We start from the raw sequence: 6,000 nt of genomic DNA, 5'->3' as shown, positions 1-6,000 counted from the left end.
TACACACACTTCATGAGAATCAATAGACATGTTGTTTGTTATCGAGGAGGTTCAAGTTCAAGTTGGAAAGATTGCCCCCATGCTCCTAAAGTTAACACAACCACTTATAGGTAAGCTATGCTAGTTAATTGAGTTTTGAACTTGGGCGAGGCCCCAATATTGGTCAACAAATGTTTTCGATGCAGGACTACCACTGTGATTACATAAATAGTTTGTATTAAGAGTATTTGAGGGTGTTAAATTTATTTTTATAATAAAAACAACAATTCCTAATAAAACTAAAAATGCATTTTTAGCAAAAAAAAAATACTTAATTTGAAGACAAGACAAAAGATTTCAAATTCATAAAAAAGTTTAGGCTCTTGTTTCTTTCTTTCTTTTTAAACTAGAATGAGAACAAGGTTTCTATTACTTCAATTCAGCAAAGGAGATGCAATTGCTACATTCTTGACACCATACAAAACTTGGGGCATGGACCTAATAGAGTTACCTTTAAATTGTTTTCTCAAAGGACCCATTTTCCCAAATTTTTGGAGGTTTTTTGGCTAACTTTCATACTATACATGTATGCATATATGCGTCAAAAAACTTTTAGAATTAGACACCATTTACAAAGGAACATACTTATAATTTAATGATGGGGACCACCTTTGCTCTTGGTTTCTTCTCATTTGGGAGACTCAATGACATTTAGATATGGTACTAGTTGAGCTATTGTAGATTGCTTGCTATAGGATAAGGTTGGTCCGGTTGGACCTCGATCCATTGTTAACTAGAGGTTTTCAATTTGTTGGTGTAGGCTACACATCTCATCCTCACTTCTTTGGATGATACTCAGTTGTTCAACCAATATGTCCATGACTGATGTTAGTTGTAGGGTGAGAATTTCATCATGTCATTGATTGATTTTATCCAAAAGGTGCTTGATTTAATCACTTATTGAATTAGCCATCTGTACACAAAGTTCAAATCCTCTTGCACACCAATATTTCCATTGTTCAATTCAAATTATAACACTTCCTTAAGCAATGAAAGGAGATTCCTAAGAGGATGGATCCAAGAATCCCCCTTGCTTAGAACCAACTCCCGACATCTAAGTTGGAGATCCCTTGATCTAGGCAAAGATCCCAAATATCCCAACACAACTTAATGCCGATAATATAATAGGTGACTTCCCCCTTTAGCTTCACAAGTTTCCTTTCACCCCTTTGAACACTCCATACTAGGCAACTATAATGGATTAGCGATGAGGGGTTGCTTGCTTGATCCAAAACAGCCCCTAGGAGTTATCCACTTGAATGATCAATGCACAACCAATTAACTATCTCCTACTATTAATTCTCAAAGTAGGAATATAGACATAATTCTCCTGCTCATAAACAAACTTGAAAATAACCCTTCCAACACTGTCTTTGAAGTGGCAGAACACCAACACAAAGCTACTATATTAATCTAAGATATTTATTGTCTTTATATATTTCGACCTTCCTCTATTAAAATTGGGTTCAAGATTTCCAAAATTGTAAGTAAGGGAACTAAGTAAGTGAGAAATACTCCTAGTCTTACCTTGTAAAGGATGCCTATACCACAATGGCCTAGAGGTCTTTGATGAAGTTCAAACTTTTCTCACCTTGCATTTGTTCCCTTTGTACCAATCAAGGATTTGAGTTATCAACGGGGAAAAAGTTAAGCATGTTGAATGGATGTTAATTTATTGTGCCATGATTTTTGGAAGAGCACCCTTAATTGTCTTGGTAGTTCTATGGATTCTCAAGCTAGAAGCTATCTCATTCCACACGAGTTCCCACCTTCATAAGTGATAGTAGTCTTCTACAGACCATATTTGAGCATGCTAAACCTCAAATGACATTGTGCCAACATTCTTCTCAAATGCCATTATCACCTTTGGATGTTGATTCGATGTCATGGAAGTGCACCTCCCCCATGCCAAACAAAGCACTTTGATTCATCATTACCGTGTACTTGTCTAACAAAGGGAGGACACTTAGCTAGTTTTTAGTTTCTATATAAGTGTTCTCTATTGCATGTTATGAGGGAGAGAGGTTTCCATTTGGCTCTCTCCATTTTGGGGAGTATTTCCCCTTAATTTTATATTATTATTCATGGGATAGTGTAAATTGTATTTGTGTTTTTCCTTAATTTTCCAAGGGATAATCCAACTCCTTCATTAGCCAACGAGAATGCAAGTTGATAATGTTGCTTGAGGATGTGATCTATTTCATTTTTATCAAGCCTTGATATAAGCCCCCTTACTTTTTAATGATAACTTTTAAATGAAGGTCTTTTGGAAGTGATTTCTTCTTTAGACTCTAAATGACTATTTGGGAGTCTCCCAAACTAGTTAGCCTTTGGATCACCTACTCTTTTGCTAGCCTCAACCCTTGATACAAAGTATAAACTTCTACATGGTACTTTGATCTTTTGCCAAGCCCTAGGAGAAGGTTAATTCTATCTTTTCATTAGGGCAAAAAATAACCTCTCCCACTCCTGCCACCCCTGTTCAAGCTCTTTTTTTTATGCACAAATAATGAATTGAATTTATATGTTAATGTTACATTTGTGTTGATTTAATATAATTTAGATATTAATGTTCATTGATGGTTAACTTTGTTCCTTGACATTGTAAAAAATATAATATGTAAAAACAAAAAATGGAAGGTGAAAACACATTCTTTTTTCTTTCAACAGAAAAAACCCGATGACCAAGCAAGAGTCGAGATGTCCCGTATTGACCATAAATGGAGTGAAAACTCCCTGGGACTGCTTACTCCTTAACTTAATCAATACAAGCTATAACATGCCTTCAAAAACTTATATCTGAGTGAATAGGATAACAAGCCACAATCCAACCACTCAAACTAAGAACCATTAACAAGTGAAAACACATTTTAAAGGAAAAAAAAACACTTAAAAAACAATAAAAAGTTAAAAAAATGACTCCCTCACTTAAAAAAAAAAATACAAATAAATGAGCAAAATTGCTCATTGTAATTATGATTTTGGTGCCTCATAAATCTATTATGAAATTGGACATTAACCATAAAATAATAAAAGTAAGAAACAATCAACCCAAAACAAATTGGTTTGAGAAATTGACTTTTGATAAATAATCTAGTAAAAATCAAAATAATTAAACATTTGTACTCCTCGCTTACTTTTATTATTCAAAAATATTTAATGGAATTAAAAAACCCACCTCCTAATCTTATATTAACAAAAACATTAAATATAATAATTCTTAACATCAAAATCTAAAAAGCAAATCAAATAAATATAATAATTCCAAGTAATAACCCGGATGTGGGTGATAATTATGCCATTAATGGCGATTAGACGGACGGGCGGCGGGAGGACTGGCCACATGGCTGCTTGCGTCCCCTCTCAAGCCAGCCTGAAAGGAATTCATGGCGCCTTGCAGGTGACATTAATTGGGTGCTCTAGTCGAGATCTCTCCATCATGCTCATAGCAATGGCCTCCACAGACCATAAAACTGTTCTTCCTCCTATGCTCCACAACATTTACCCTCCTTAGGCAGCCGAGCCTTGTTCTCGCACAGTCACGGGAAGTCGCTGTTGGCTGCTCAGCTGCGTAGATCTTGGTAATGGGTATCATTTCTCCCACACCAGGCTCTGCAATTTGACTCCAGCTCAGACTTCCTCCGCCCACTCCCTGCTTAGCCATTCCGTAATCTCCCCACTGGTAGCTCTAAGTCGAATACCACCATGGCTCGCATCCGCCACCGAATGCGTAGCAGATTAATTGTCTTGGTAGTTCTATGGATTCTCAAGCTAGAAGCTATCTCATTCCACACGAGTTCCCACCTTCATAAGTGATAGTAGTCTTCTACAGACCATATTTGAGCATGCTAAACCTCAAATGACATTGTGCCAACATTCTTCTTAGATGCCAATATCACCTTTGGATGTTGATTCGATGTCATGGAAGTGCACCTCCCCCATGCCAAACAAAGCACTTTGATTCATCATTATCGTGTACTTGTCTAACAAAGGGAGGACACTTAGCTAGTTTTTAGTTTCTATATAAGTGTTCTCTATTGCATGTTATGAGGGAGAGAGGTTTCCATTTGGCTCTCTCCATTTTGGGGAGTATTTCCCCTTAATTTTATATTATTATTCATGGGATAGTGTAAATTGTATTTGTGTTTTTCCTTAATTTTCCAAGGGATAATCCAACTCCTTCATTAGCCAACGAGAATGCAAGTTGATAATGTTGCTTGAGGATGTGATCTATTTCATTTTTATCGAGCCTTGATATAAGCCCCCTTACTTTTTAATGATAACTTTTAAATGAAGGTCTTTTGGAAGTGATTTCTTCTTTAGACTCTAAATGACTATTTGGGAGTCTCCCAAACTAGTTAGCCTTTGGATCACCTACTCTTTTGCTAGCCTCAACCCTTGATACAAAGTATAAACTTCTACATGGTACTTTGATCTTTTGCCAAGCCCTAGGAGAAGGTTAATTCTATCTTTTCATTAGGGCAAAAAATAACCTCTCCCACTCCTGCCACCCTTGTTCAAGCTCTTTTTTTTTTATGCACAAATAATGAATTGAATTTATATGTTAATGTTACATTTGTGTTGATTTAATATAATTTAGATATTAATGTTCATTGATGGTTAACTTTGTTCCTTGACATTATAAAAAATATAATATGTAAAAACAAAAAATGGAAGGTGAAAACACATTCTTTTTTCTTTCAACAGAAAAAACCCGATGACCAAGCAAGAGTCGAGATGTCCCGTATTAACCATAAATGGAGTGAAAACTCCCTGGGATTACTTACTCCTTAACTTAATCAATACAAGCTATAACATGCCTTCAAAAACTTATATCTGAGTGAATAGGATAACAAGCCACAATCCAACCACTCAAACTAAGAACCATTAACAAGTGAAAACACATTTTAAAGGAAAAAAAAAAAACTTAAAAAACAACAAAAAGTTAAAAAAATGACTCCATCACTTAAAAAAAAAAAATACAAATAAATGAGCAAAATTGCTCATTGTAATTATGATTTTGGTGCCTCATAAATCTATTATGAAATTGGACATTAACCATAAAATAAGAAAAGTAAGAAACAATCAACCCAAAACAAATTGGTTTGAGAAATTGACTTTTGATAAATAATCTAGTAAAAATCAAAATAATTAAACATTTGTACTCCTCGCTTACTTTTATTATTCAAAAATATTTAATGGAATTAAAAAACCCACCTCCTAATCTTATATTAACAAAAACATTAAATATAATAATTCTTAACATCAAAATCTAAAAAGCAAATCAAATAAATATAATAATTCCAAGTAATAACCCGGATGTGGGTGATAATCATGCCATTAATGGCGATTAGACGGACGGGCGGCGGGAGGACTGGCCACATGGCTGCTTGCGTCCCCTCTCAAGCCAGCCTGAAAGGAATTCATGGCGCCTTGCAGGTGACATTAATTGGGTGCTCTAGTCGAGATCTCTCCATCATGCTCATAGCAATGGCCTCCACAGACCATAACACTGTTCTTCCTCCTCTGCTCCACAACATTTGCCCTCCTTAGGCAGCGGAGCCTTGTTCTCGCATAGTCACGGGAAGCCGCTGTTGGCTGCTCAGCTGCGTAGACCTTGGTAATGGGTATCATTTCTCCCACACCAGGCTCTGCAATCTGACTCCAGCTCAGACTTCCTCCGCCCACTCCCTGCTTAGCCATTCCGCCAATCTCCCCACTGGTAGCTCTACGTCGAATACCACCATGGCTCGCATCTGCCACCGAATGCGTAGCAGAAGAGGGGGCAGTCGTGGTGAAGGCATCCGTCCTCCTGCTACGCCCAGCCCAGAATCTGCCTCCCCCTCCTCTTTTCCTGACATTTCAAATCCTCATAGCTCCTTCTCTAGTCGGTATCCTGATACCCGCAGTGGCAGAGGTCGGGCTCGGCTCCATGGTGCCGGCAGGAGGGACACAACTGTT

This window comes from Pinus tabuliformis, chromosome 5_2, assembly GCF_031772625.1.
Source record: "Pinus tabuliformis cultivar Carrire ecotype Pingquan chromosome 5_2, CPIR1, whole genome shotgun sequence".
Taxonomy (NCBI): Eukaryota; Viridiplantae; Streptophyta; class Pinopsida; order Pinales; family Pinaceae; genus Pinus; species Pinus tabuliformis.
Note: the sequence above shows the minus strand (reverse complement) of the source record.